Source organism: Esox lucius, chromosome 7, assembly GCF_011004845.1.
Source record: "Esox lucius isolate fEsoLuc1 chromosome 7, fEsoLuc1.pri, whole genome shotgun sequence".
Classification (NCBI taxonomy): Eukaryota; Metazoa; Chordata; class Actinopteri; order Esociformes; family Esocidae; genus Esox; species Esox lucius.
This window is the reverse complement of record NC_047575.1, coordinates 24,350,287-24,365,302: the sequence shown is the minus strand read 5'-3', so window position 1 is coordinate 24,365,302 and position 15,016 is coordinate 24,350,287. Positions and strand designations below refer to the sequence as shown.

Below are 15,016 nucleotides of genomic sequence, written 5' to 3'. Positions count from 1 at the left end.
ACAAACACCCATTTATGCTCGCCTCGTTCTCCAGGAAATGGAGGTTGCCTTTTGTCTTTTTGTTCCTAACCATTAACCCACTGTTACCATTACACCCACCCCCACCCCCCCCCCCCCACACACACACACACACACAAAAATCTTAACTGTCTGACCTCTTCTCTCCAGGCCAAAGGCTTTTTCTGTCTCCTTGTGACAAACTGTTCATTTTAGGAGGATCCTCAAGGAGAGATGATGGGAAATTGTCAAATCATCGCTGTCACAAGCGTTTACACACACACACACACAAAACACCCAGTTGTCTTATTTAAGTCTTCACAAAGGTCTCTGTTCTTCAAATATTTCCAGAAGATGAGCAGGGCCTCTGCTGTCCTTGTGCCAGGGGAGCTGATGCCCCTACTGGGGTTAAGTGATTTAATCAATGAGCAGGAAATGTAATCAGGAGCCAGTGCACCGAGCCAGGCTGTTGTGGTTGTAACCGACTGTCAGCAGTAGGAACACATTGAAATGTCTCATTGTATTTCATTAAAGGCTCAGTGTTTCACAATGAATAGGCGGAGATCAGAGTTCAGTCCCACGCTCCCTTGCTGTTGGTCAGTGCGTGCAGGAGGGGGTGTGGCAAGTCCCTGGTTACAGAGGTCGTTACCAAGGAGGGTCGGAGGTTAGAGAGGTCATCCTACCACACACAGACCAGAGTGTGTGAGAACCACCTGATTATAGTTGACCTCATGTCAGCAGCTAATGTGTCACAGTTTCTAACTAGGCAACTGCTCTAACTCTTGTATCCAAGTAGACTTCAACAACTGACTTTTTTTATTGCTTCCTCTTTAAGAGACAAACCCGTGTTATTAAGACAGCCCATCCTTAAGAAACAGCCCAAGTGTTTAAGACAGAGCCCCGGTCTATAAGAGACAGCCCGTGTTATTAAGACAGCCCATCCTTAAGAAACAGCCCAAGTGTTTAAGACAGAGCCCCGGTCTATAAGAGACAGCCCAAGTGTTTAAGACAGAGCCCCGGTCTATAAGAGACAGCCCGTGTTATTAAGACAGCCCATCCTTAAGAAACAGCCCAAGTGTTTAAGACAGAGCCCCGGTCTATAAGAGACAGCCCAAGTGTTTAAGACAGAGCCCCGGTCTATAAGAGACAGCCCAAGTGTTTAAGACAGAGCCCCGGTCTATAAGAGACAGCCCAAGTGTTTAAGACAGAGCCCCGGTCTATAAGAGACAGCCCAAGTGTTTAAGACAGAGCCCCGGTCTATAAGAGACAGCCCATCCTTAAAAGACAGCCCAAGTGTTTAAGACAGAGCCCCGGTCTATAAGAGACAGCCCAGGACTTTGCATCTCGACACCTCAGTAGAAAAGCAGGGAATTGTCATGAAAGAGTAGGACATCCCCAAGGCTTGTTAAAAAAGTTACACCACTCACATCACACAGTCTCTCTCTCCCTCATTACAAAGTCCCATGTGCAGCTTTCGTGCAGATGAATGCAAATTGTCTAGCAGTATTTTCTGATAACATGCTGCAGTCATCTTGCCATACAAGATTCCCTGTGCCTTTAGAGCTCACACACCCCTAAAACATCAGTGAGCCACCACCATTCTTCACAGTGGGGATGGTATTCTGTTCACTATAGGCCTTGTTGAACTTTCTCCAAACATAGCGCTTATGATTGTGACCATAATGCTCTATTTTGTTCTCGTCACTCCATATTACAATGTGCTTTTTTGTGGCATTGGCTCAGTAAAGGCTTGGTATCAAGAGATTCCTGAATTTTGCACTTCTTAATTGACTGACTACATTGACTGACTGGCATTTGCAAGGCTTTGGATATCTTTTTATATCTTTTGTCCATCTTTATAAAGTCGACAGTTCTAGCCTGCTCAGTGCATCCATGTGAGAGCTAAGAAACCCATGGAGTATTTATACAAAGACACTACTTGCAATTTAAAAAGCCACAGGTGTGGGAGATACACCTTCAATTGCAATTTTTTACCTGTTTGTGTCACCCTGTGTGTCTGTAACAAGGCCAAAAATTCAAGGGTATGTAAACTTTTGTTCAGGGCCATTTGGGTGATTTCTGTTGTCATTATGATTTAAAAAGGAGCCAAACAACTATGTGATAATAAACGACTTCTTATGATCACTATCCTAAAAATAAAACTTTTAATTATTTTGCATGATCAGTCATATTTTAAAAATCAATGGCAAAATGTCTACATTTCTGCCAAGGTACTATACATAGTATAGTGTATATAAATATATAGTATATAGTATAGTGTATAGTATAGTATATATATACATACACACTCACCTAAAGGATTATTAGGAACACCTGTTCAATTTCTCATTAATGCAATTATCTAATCAACCAATCACATGGCAGTTGCTTCAATGCATTTAGGCGTGTGTTCCTGGTCAAGACAATCTCCTGAACTCCAAACTGAATGTCAGAATGGGAAAGAAAGGTGATTTAAGCAATTTTGAGCGTGGCATGGTTGTTGGTGCCAGACGGGCCGGTCTGAGTATTTCACAGTCTGCACAACCATTTCTAGGGTTTACAAAGAATGGTGTGAAAAGGGAAAAACATCCAGTATGCGGCAGTGCTGTGGGAGAAAATGCCTTGTTGATGCTAGAGGTCAGAGGAGAATGGGCCGACTGATTCAAGCTGATAGAAGAGCAACTTTGACTGAAATAACCACTTGTTACAGCCGAGGTATGCAGCAAAGCATTTGTGAAGCCACAACACGCACAAGCTTGAGGCGGATGGGCTACAACAGCAGAAGACCCCACCAGGTACCACTCATCTCCACTACAAATAGGAAAAAGAGGCTACAATTTGCACGAGCTCACCAAAATTGGACAGTTGAAGACTGAAAGAATGTTGCCTGGTCTGATGAGTCTCGATTTCTGTTGAGACATTCAGATGGTAGAGTCAGAATTTGGCGTAAACAGAATGAGAACATGGATCCATCATGCCTTGTTACCACTGTGCAGGCTGGTGGTGGTGGTGTAATGGTGTGGGGGATGTTTTCTTGGCACACTTTAGGCCCTTAGTGCCAATTAGGCATTGTTTAAATGCCACGGCCTACCTGAGCATTGTTTCTGACCATGCCCATCCCTTTATGACCACCATTTACCCATCCTCTGATGGCTACTTCCAGCAGGATAATGCACAAAGCACGAATCATTTCAAATTGGTTTCTTGAACATGACAATGAGTTCACGGCCCCCACAGTCACCAGATCTCAACCCAATAGAGCATCTTTGGGATGTGGAGGAACGGGAGCTTCGTGCCCTGGATGTGCATCCCACAAATCTCCATCAACTGCAAGATGCTATCCTATCAATATGGGCCAACATTTCTAAAGAATGCTTTCAGGACCTTGTTGAATCAATGCCACGTAGAATTAAGGCAGTTCTGAAGGCGAAAGGGGGTCAAACACAGTATTAGTATGGTGTTCCTAATAATCCTTTAGGTGAGTATATATATATATATATATATATATATATATATATATATAATTACAGTGACAGACCACCTCTCCATCCTAAGATAGATAATTTGGCTCAGTGCGTACATGTTCTATCTCTGACTTTGACCTTTCCACCTGTCTGTATTTTAATGAGATTGGGCTTGGACCAGAGATCTAGTGATGAAGAAATCACAGTCCAATTTGAGAGACCAGCGAACAGTAGAGCCAGAAGGAGGAAGAGGCTAGCCATTGTATCTGTCTGCTATTAACAGACTGAACATCTTACATAGTGAATCAAATCTATATGTCTGTCTATATGAAAATACATATTGAAAGACTTCTGAACATCGGCCTTGTTCACAATCACACCATGTTAAAACTTTTTTTTCATTCAAAAAACAAATTTTCTCAAACCTTTAAACTTAACCCTAATCCTTACATTTAACTTCAATATCCTAACTTATATGCCTTAACCTTGAATCTTAACGTTAAACCACCTACAACCATAAACCTAACTCTTACGCTTAGCCTTACCCTTTCTCTGGCCATTAAACGAACACTAATACATTTCCTTTACACTTACCAAAACCTCAATAACCTACATTTTATTGCCTAACCTAGTCTTAATACCTAACCCAAAACAAAACCTAACCTTAAAGCCTACAAAGGTATTTCGAGAGGTCAGGACAAAACTGCACAAGTCAAAGAAACTGTTACATTTTGTTGGATACAATAGCTTATTAAAGATTGACTTATGCATTTACAGTGGGAAGAACAAGTATTTGATACATTGCTGATTTTGCAGGTTTTCCTACCTACAAAACATGTAGCGGTCTGTAATTTTTTATCATAGGTACACTTCAACTGTGAGAGAGGGAATCTAAAAAAGAAATCCAGAAAATCACATTGAATGATTTTTTTATAATTCTTTAGCATTTTATTGCATGACATAAGTATTTGATCACCTACCAACCAGTAAGAGTTAGTTTTTCTTTAAGAAGCCCTCCTGTTCTCCACTCATTACCTGTATTAACTGCACCTGTTTGAACTTGTAATCTGTATTAAAGTCACCTGTCCACACACTCAATCAAACAGACTCCAACCACTCCACAATGGCCAAGACCAGAGAGCTGTGTAAGGACATCAGGGATAAAATTGTAGACCTGCACAAGGCTAGGATGGGTTACAGGACAATAGGCAAGCAGCTTGGTCAGAAGGCAACACCTGTTGGCACAGTTATTAGAAAATGGAAGAAGTTCAAGATGACGGTCAATCTCCCTCGGTCTGGGGCTCCATGCAAGATCTCACCTCGTGGGGCATCAATGATCATGAGGAAGGTGAGGGATCAGCCCAGAACTACACGGCAGGACCTGGTCAATGACCTGAAGAGAGCTGGGACCACAGTCTCAAAGAAAACCATTAGTAACACACTATGCCGTCATGGATTAAAATCCTGCAGCGTACGCAAGGTCACTCTGCTCAAGCCAGTGCATGTCCAGGCCCGTCTGAAGTTTGCCAATGACCATCTGGATGATCCAGAGAAGGAATGGGAGAAGGTCATGTGGTCTGATGAGACAAAAATTTCGCTTTTTGGTCTAAACTCCACTCGCCGTGTTTGGAGGAAGAAGAAGGATGAGTACAACCCCAAGAACACCATCCCAATCATGAAGCATGGAGGTGGAAACATCATTCTTTGGGGATGCTTTTCTGCAAAGGGGACAGGACGATTGCACTGTATTGAGGGTAGGATGGATGGAGCCATGTATCACGAGATCTTGGCCAACAACCTCCTTCCCTCAGTAAAAACATTGAATATGGTTCGTGGCTGGGTCTTCCAGCATGACAATGACCCGAAAACACACAGCTAGGGCAACTAAGGAGTGGCAGTCTCCAGACCTGAACCCAATAGAAAATCTTTGAAGGGAGCTGAAAGTCTGTATTGCCCAGCAACAGCCCTGAAACCTGAAGGATCTGGAGAAGGTCTATATGGAGGAGTGGGCCAATGTGGTCAAGAACTACAGGAAACGTATGATCTCTGTAATTGCAAACAACATTTTCTGTACCAAATATTAAGTTCTGCTTTTTTGATGTATCAAATACTTATGTCATGCAATAAAATGCTAATTAATTACTTAAAAATCATACAATGTGATTTTCGGGATTTTTGTTTTAGATTCCGTCACTCACAGTTGAAGAGTACCTATGATAAAAATAACCGACTTCTACATGCTTTGTAAGTGGGAAAACCTGCAAAATCGACAGTGTATCAAATACTTTTTCTCCCTACTGTATATAAAAAATATGGATTTTTTTAATAAGGGTGTCTAACCTTTTGATATCCACTGTAAACATTGTATGTGATACATTTTAGTGGTCTAGATTTTTCCTTTTCATTCTCTGAGTTCTACCAAGCAACCGGGCATTCATGAAGTATCATATGCTATACAACCCAGCTGTGTGTAAGAACATGACTGATGGAACTGCTCACATAAACACACCATCAGCTTCCAAAATAGCTTTTATTTTCCTGTACACCAACATCCAGGCTGGACCAAATATGAACCAACTCTAGACCCCTACTGTATGTTTCTGGATCAGAAATGTTCCAGTTCAGACATTCTCACTAAAGCCTTTATTTTCTGCCCTGATGCTCTTGGGCACCCACTATGCTTTACCAGACAGAGTACATCTCATATCATTAGCTATTAGAATGCAAAGCAATCAGTCCACAGCCGTACTGGCTGAAATGAGTGGATGTTACAACAAGGATTGATACTGTGAAAAGAACATTGAAAGCCAAACACTATGAGTTCTGATGCAATCATTTATTTTCACAGTTTTAACAATAAAGCTATCTTCGTCAGGGTATCAAGTACCAATATTGTGTTTATAATAGCCCTTACAACTTTCTAAGGAAAATGCAATGGAAATCATTAGGGTTTGGTTAAGAAGTCATTTCAATGAAATTAAAATGTAGTTGTTGAATGCTTTGTTAACAACATGCATCGACTGACCGTGAAATGACTTCTCACTGGCACTATTACAAACAATGCTGTTAGAAAGTTGAATGAGGGTTTCAGACGAAGGCTTGTAACAGACCACTGGACCACCCTAGACCACTGGAATCTGGTTTTCAACAGTATAACAGAACACTGGAATCTGGTATTCTACAGTATAACAGACCACTGGAATCTGGTATTCAACAGTATAACAGACCACTGGAATCTGGTATTCAATAGTATAACAGAATACTGGAATCTGGTATTCTACAGTATAACAGACCACTGGAATCTGGTATTCAACAGTATAACAGACCACTGGAATCTAGTATTCTACGGTACAACAGACTACAGTAATCTGGTATTCTACAGTGCAATACAGACTATTATATTCTGTAGTAAGTAAGTAGTATAGTATGCTATAGTAACCTGTATGTTTCTTCATGTGGGCTTCCATTTCTTCCAAATACACTGACTACAAAGCATGCAGTTTCCCTCCATTCTGGACCATGAGGTTTTATGTCACAGCCCTGCTAGTAATTGAACAGGGTTTTTATGGTGCATCCCTGTAGTGTCTGCAGCCTAGCCTTGTAAACCAGACCCTAGACAAACACTTCAGGAGGCAACGCTTCTGCCTAGGGAGATAATCTGCAGCCTGGCTGTCAGTGAGTTGAGGGAGATGTTATTAATGTAGGGTCAAGTCTAGCCCCCTGCCGTTACACCTCCAGCCCCCCTTCTGGCCTCTTATCCACCCCCTCCACCCACATGGCCCCTGCAGGCGGGACGGTGAGCAAAAGGTAATGGTTTTCATTTCAGTTTAATGCCTGGGGTCAGGAGTCACCGCGGGTCCCTGCTTCATTACAGAAGCGCAGCGGGGCCCCCTGTCTCCTGGAGGAATTCATTACCCTCGGCGAGGGCTACACGCTATCACACTCCCATACAGGCAGCCACACAGTAACACACAATAGCGTAGGCACGCACACAATAATACACACCCATATTGAGAGTAACACAGACACACAAAAACACACCCCGCACAGACCACACAATAATACACATTAATAGGAGCTCTCACCTAGTTACAGTGGCTCTGTCTCCTCTGTGGTCTCCATCTGTGGTCTCCGTCTGTGGTCTCCGTCTGTGGTCTCTGTCTGTGGTCTCCGCCTGTGGTCTCTGCCTGTGGTCTCTGTCTGTGGTTTCCGTCTGTGGCCTCCGCCTGTGGTCTCCGTCTGTGGTCTCCGTCAGTGGTCTCCGTCTGTGGTCTCCGCCTCTGGTCTCTGTCTGTGGTCTCCATCTGTGGTCTCCGTCTGTGGTCTCTGTCTGTGGTCTCCGTCTGCCACCTGACAGGAAGCAGTAGGAAGACGTTGCTTTGTTCTTCACCACATCATGCAGGATGTGCTGTATAACTAGGATTCCTGATTAAATAAAATATTCTCAATCCCACATTTTCAATAGAGCTTCTTCTTAGAGAAGTCAGGTCCTTTCTGATATCAAGGATAAACATTACACCAGATCCATGGTTACAACAGTGAATAGCATTGAAAGTATAGTCATAAACCACAAGGACAGCGACACTCTTCATATAATGTGTTATTTTCTATAATGATCAATAGCACAAAATCTAAATACAACGTTTTGGTTTAGCCTTGGTCAGTATAAAGTTTATTTGAATACGGACCCCTTGGTGATATTGAATACTAAGAGCGCCTGGTCTGTATTGCGCACGCCAACAGATTAAACAGAAGCAGACATCTGCTTTGGCCCTGTGCCAGAACAAATATGCTTCTCACAATAAGACCATGTTTCATGTTGAGTTTGTGGCTCAATGAATTTACCTCACAGTGAGTTAACCGGTGAAGACCTGTGCTAGGCTCCTGTATGGCTGAGTGTACATGCATCTTAGCATGGCGGTGCAGTGGATACTGCTCGGGACACTGTAGGACCCAGGAGCCAGTTAGCATGAGGGTTCAGCCTCTGCACCCTACCAGGTCCCCAAAGCCACACTGTCATTTAGTTTCACTCTTCTAATTGTGTTGTTAACTGATTTATAATCACCATAAGGCCTAAGGGGTTTGTGGTATATTTAAAAATTCCCACAGGCAAGGGAATTATCCAGGCACTCTGCATTGCAGCCATTAACCAACAGTTGTGTTCATAAGTTTGCATACCCTCACAGAAATTGTGAAATTTTGGCATCGATTTTGAAAATATGACTTATCATGCAAAGAAATAGTGATCTTATGAAGCCATTTATTATCACATAGTTGTTTGGCTCCTTTGTAAATCATTATGATTACAGAAATCACCCAAATAGCCCTAATCAAAAGTTTACATACCTTTGAATGTTTGGCCTTGTTACAGACAGACAAGGTGACACACAGAGGTGAAAATGGCAATTGAAGGTGAAATTCCCACACCTGTGGCTTTTTAAATTGCAATTAGTGTCTGTGTATAAATAGTCAATGAGTTTGTTAGCTCTCATGTGGATGCACTGAGCAGGCTAGATACTGAGCCATGGGGAGCAGAAAAGAACAGTCAAAAGACCTGCGTAACAAGGTAATGGAAGATTATAAAGATGGAAAAGGATATAAAAAGATATCCAAAGCCTTCCAAATGCCAGTCAGTACTGTTCAATCACTTATTAAGAAGTGGAAAATTCTGCAATCTCTTGATACCAAGCCAAGGTCAGGTAGACCAAGAAAGATTTCAGCTAAAACTGCCAGAAGAATGGTTCAGGATACAAAGAAAAACCCACAGGTAACCTCTGCTGGTATCCTATACAATAACAGACCACTGGAATCTGGTATTCTACAGTGTGCTACAGACTATTATATTCTGTAGTAAGTAGTATAGTATACTACAGTAACCTGTATGTTTCTTCATGTGGGCTGCCATTTCTTCCAAATACACTGACTACAAAGCATGCAGTTTCCCTCCATTCTGGACCATGAGGTTTTATGTCACAGCCCTGCTAGTAATTGAACAGGGTTTTAATGGTGCATCCCTGTAGTGTCTGCAGCCTAGCCTTGTAAACCAGACCCTAGACAAACACTTCAGGAGGCAACGCTTACAGATGCCTATGAATCCCTATGAAAATATTTATCAGTGAAATCATAAATCATAAAAGTTAAATAAATCTGTATCTCAATTTCTTCTTATGTGTGTATATTTTGTTATGCAAATCTCCTATGTAGATTAGCAGGCTACATGAGACGTATGGAGTGATTGACTGGTTCATTCAGATTTGGCTAAACGTCACTATCAGGACCCATGCGTGCCAGACGTTGGATAAGCAAGTCAAGGACAACCAATTTGTCTGACATAAATGAATTTGCAACATTAAAACATGGATAGAGATATGGAAATGCAAGTAATTAAGATGATAGATTGGATGCAGCGGGGACGTGCCTTTGGTTGGATACATCTATGACAGATTTGCATGCAAAGCTTTTTTGGATCACACATGTTGTGCACGGAAATATTGTACATCTTTGTCTTTTTGTGTGTTTATTTATCTATAGGCTACAGGAGATTTTGTTTTCACCTTTCAAATGATGTATGATGCTTGTCAGAAATGCTTAAGTAACCTAATTAACATAGTTTCTTTGTCCTCTTGTCAGTTCATATAGAATATTCATAGAGCAATGAGAGAGTCTATAAGCCTGATTTTCTGTCATCCTTATTGTCCTGGAGGCTGCCTTGAAGGTATGGTAATTGTATGGTAATATTCTTTTTTCATTTGTTCTTTCTTCCTTTCTTTTATTTTTCCTTTCTTTTGGGCAACTGTATAGCCCTTCTAGTATTGTCAATGTGTTTTAATTAGGTGTCTCTCTTTCATTCCCTCTTGTTTCACCTTTTCCTGGCTCTCTCGTTCTCTTTCCTTCTGTCCCTCTCACTCTGTATCTCTTTTTCTTTGTCCCACAAGGTCAACAGGCTTTTTTTTCATTTCAGAGAGAAAGAGAATGTGATCAACCCTTTTGCCAACAGTCTTAGGCAAATTAATCCAGTTCAAAAAACGTATTCTGAACAGTTCTACCTGGGTAGAAATTTTCTCTTAGAAATATTTTTGGTTAATAGAAGATGCAATTGTGGTCTCTTTAAACATAATTCTAGTACCGTCTCCTAATTCTAGAGACTCTTTTACTTAAGTTTTTCCTTTCTCTCTGTTTCCCACTCTTTCTCTGCATTCTCTCTCTTTGTCACCTATCTCTCTCTCCCTCACATTCTCTGTTTTGCTAAAACCTCCCAACCCTCTAGTTAGTGGGTTGTAATCATGTACGTATGTGGACAGCATTATTTCTGTTACAGTTCTGTGGTTGGGGTTTGTCTTTCCTCCTGGCTGAGAAAGGTCAGCCTTTACCTTATGTAACCCCTTGACCTCTAATATTATACCACAATAATTACACACTGTCGCTCGGTTCTGCCTATTCTCTCTGATCACTTTCCTATAGGATTTCCAGTATTTGTCCTGAAAGTCTATACATTTGTGTAATCATGATGCAGTCATGATGAATGTATGATGTTATTGTATGGTGAGTTGTGTGACTGCATGGATTATCAACTAATATTGTCAGAGAGACACCTTTCAGCGCTGGCTTAGTGGAACTCGCTAGCGACTTGCCCTCTGTTCGTTGGTTAGATATTGGTTGTGGTCGTTCTGGCCTGTAATTATATGCATGTATTACACAGTTTGGTGATGACTATAAACTTCAATTAACTATATAGCTATTCAAGTATGAAGAACATTAAAGGAGAAATATGTAGAATTTAGTATTGTAATATCAGAAAATGTCCCAATTAGATCTGAATTGTGTAATGTAAAGTTTCAAAATATTGTTTTTTCCTCAGAAATTAATTTGGGTCCATACAAAAGCGCAGTCTAAATTCCATAATTTCTTGAATACAAATGGAAAAGAAGCTACCTGCCTTTCTGCCATTGGTGTCACTTTGAGACCTTGTCAGCACTGAACAATGGCAGATAAGTTAAAGCAAAATCCCTCATTTCCTGGTTGCTAAAATTCTACACTGTTCAACTTCTGTTCACTGTAAAATATATACAAATTTCTAACAAATCTAGTTGTTAACTCTGTTTCAAGCTGTTCAAACAAAAGTGAATCTAGTTTGTGTGTGAAAATGCTACAACACTAATGTGGTTGATTGCCAAAAAACTAATGTAACAACTTCGCTGCCAACATGCCGATCAGATACATTTCATAATGAAAAACATTTGCAGATAATTGACAGCATGGTCAAATTGGCAGGTTTTTGGATTTATATTCAAGGGTTACTCTCCCTTTCTACTATTTGATGTTTTTCCTGTAAACCTATTTGAATCTGTTGTTTTTTCTGTTACTCCTTTCTATGTTGATCCATCATCAACTCTATGTTAGTCAATTCTATGATGATTCTTCAGCTCGTTGCTGTGTATGTCACCCACAATATATTATACATTTCCATGGTTATTCATCCACAATATTTTACTCTTTTCTGTGTTGATCCATCATTTACAATAGGTTAATCATTTCCCATTGGTCTTTCATTCACACAGACTCAGTTATTATTTTGTCTGGGATTAGGTCTTAACAGCGGGAACCAGGATCCCGAGATTCACCGGAATTTACCCCTTGAACTCACTGCCTTTTCATAGTACATGAAATGTTGAGAAACCAGTAAATTATAATAGATGATTATAAAATAAATGGAACTGTTGAATACATGCAATGTTTAAAAATGTTTGTCTTTTACAAATATAATTTAGTTTTAAACTAGAAAATGCTCACTAATATTAACCAGTGAAACCAAATAAAAATGAAAACTGCTCTTGCTTCTTGAATCTCTGCTAGATGAGTTTGATTAATGAAGAATCAAACAGTTCCCTTTCTCAAAACCACCACCTTAAGCAGGTTATAATAAGGTATGGAAAGCCTCAACCTTAAGGGCAAAGCTGTATATTTTAGTGAAATTTTGTCTAAAACGATTGTAATTTTCAATTGATTGCATGTAGCTTAATAACTTTATAATATTTAAATACTTGGCCGAATGGCATACAGGGGTGTGTTTAAACTAGTCTGAAGTACTGTAGTGAATTCGAGAGAGCTTTGAGTTGATTAAATGTAACAAATACAACTTTGGATCCATATGCATTTTTCCCCCGTTTACAGTGGTATGATCATGTTTTATTTATTCTGCTCTTATTATTCTTTTATTAGCACTTTTGGTTGAACAAGAATTACTGGGAAGCCATTTCTTGCAATTTTATCAGGAAGCAAAATTGGTGGATTCTTAAGAAATATTAAACTACTACTACTTTTTTCTTCACAAGGTTCAATAATTTACAGGATTTTGGGGGGGGGGGTGTTATTGTGTACGGTTATGTGTGGTTGTGTGTGATTGTGTGTAAATGTGTGTGTGTGTGCTATATTGTGTTCTTGCTTGCGTGATCACCTCCAGCGAAACCTTTCTCGGATCTGAGGTGATTCAAGAAGAAGCCAGTCCATTAGCATAATTTCCCAGAGGTACGTTGTGCTTAATTATCAACATGACTATATGCAGGCTTCTGCTACAGCACAGCTCATCCCATTAACATGTGGTCCCGCCCTGCTGTTCCAGACCCCGATACATTTCACTCGTACCTACAGTTCCATTCGACTGACGTTATCTGGCACACACCACCCCCTCGAGTACATTGAACAATGTTTATAGAGTAATATAAAAATTCAGTAGACATTCAGTTTGCTTCCATAACAGTCTGGATCTTTAAGGGATGTATTCTAACGGAATGTTCCACTGGGATTCTGGTCCATAATGACATAATGGCATCATGCAGTTGCTACAGATTGGATGGTGGTACATTAATGCTACAAACTGCTGATTTCATCTTATCCCATATATACTCTATTGGTTTAAGGACTGGGGACAATGCAGGCCAATCAAGTACTGAACCGAGATATGTCGAACCAAGACATGTTTTTCCACTGTCCAGTCTCGAATATGTGCCCACTGGAAAGGTTTTTTCATGTTTTTAGGTAATTGTATTGGAACGTGAGGTCTCTGCTTGATGTGATGTCTACTTCAATAGCCTGTCCTTGGCATGGGCCGATGAGATGAGTCTTCCAAGGTGTTAGCTTGCATGATTCTTGCCATTCTCCTTTGACCTCTCTCATCAAAAAAGCTGTTTTCACTGCCACTGACTAGATGTCTTTTGTTAGTCACACCATTCTCTTTAAACCTCTGTCACTGTTGTGAGTGAAAAGCCCAAAACGCAGACCGTTTCTGGGCAACAGGCGTTTATTTGCCTTCCAGGTCAGTGGTCTGGCAAAAGCATTGCGCCCATGTGTTTTGCCTTACAACAAATGTTTCTCGCTGCTAGTTTGAATAATGAAAAATGGTGACAATAAAAATTGTCACAACAATAGCTGTAGTCCGAAAGTCTCTGAATGCCTTGATGTTTATCTTGATGCTTTTGTTATGGCAAGCCTCAGCCTTGTGAATCACTGTGTGTACGAGTGATCCATTTTAGTAAATCACTGTGTGTACGAGTGATCCATATTATTAAATCACTGTGTGTACAAGTGATCCATTTTAGTAAATCACTGTGTGTACGAGTGATCCATTTTAATAAATCACTGTGTGTACGAGTGATCCATTTTAGTCAATCGCTGTGTGTACGAGTGATCCATTTTAGTAAATCACTGTGTGTACGAGTGATCCATTTTAGTAAATCACTGTGTGTACGAGTGATCCATTTTAGTAAATCGCTGTGAGTACAAGTGATCCATTTTAGTAAATCGCTGTGTGTACCTAATGAAGTGGCCACTGAGGATCAATGGGGATATCTCCAACACATGTTTATTTACAGTCACTTGCTGCAAGTGAGATTACTGAATATTTCCCTTATCATAAACTGGGTGGTTCAAACCTTTATTGCTGATTGGCTGTAAGCTGTGGTATATGAGACTCCATCTCAGACTTTTATGGTATACAGCCAATGTAAGGGCTGTATCCAGGCATTGAGTTGTGCCTACGAAGAGCCCTCAGTTGTGGTATATTGGCCATATACTGCTCCCCCTCGAGCCTTATTGTATGATTACATGATATCACGTCCTTGTAGGCCCTGTTCTGGCCTCCAGTAACACCAAAACATATTCATGGGACTTGCCATTATAAAACAAGGACACTCCAATTGCCTCCACAGTCTCTGTTTGTGTTCCTTGGTGGTCAGACATGCCTGTTAATGTAACAGTGGACCATCCTGACCAGTGTGTCCTATGCTCCATCTCCTCCAGACCCGGGGAGAGGTCGTCCATCCCTATCATCTGCCTTCCTGGCTGCCAGGAGAAATAAATGTGAATAGGTTCCACATGCGGCCGATGGAAAGCAATTTCCCCCTCCTACCCCTTTTGCTTTCATTCTAAAGCTTTATGGTTGGAGATTACTTGACTGAAACACACACACACACACAGCCACACACACACACACAGCCACACACACACACACAGCCACACACACACACACACACACAGCCACACACACACACAGCCATACA

At 40.8% G+C, this 15,016-nt stretch overlaps 1 protein-coding gene across 1 annotated transcript in view; it reads left to right on the top strand.

The window, feature by feature from the left end:
- The window catches only part of LOC109615898 (transmembrane protein 211), a 106,827-nt gene that overhangs the window by 81,509 nt on the left and 10,302 nt on the right, over positions 1-15,016 (top strand). The gene's annotated exons all lie outside the window — the stretch shown is intronic.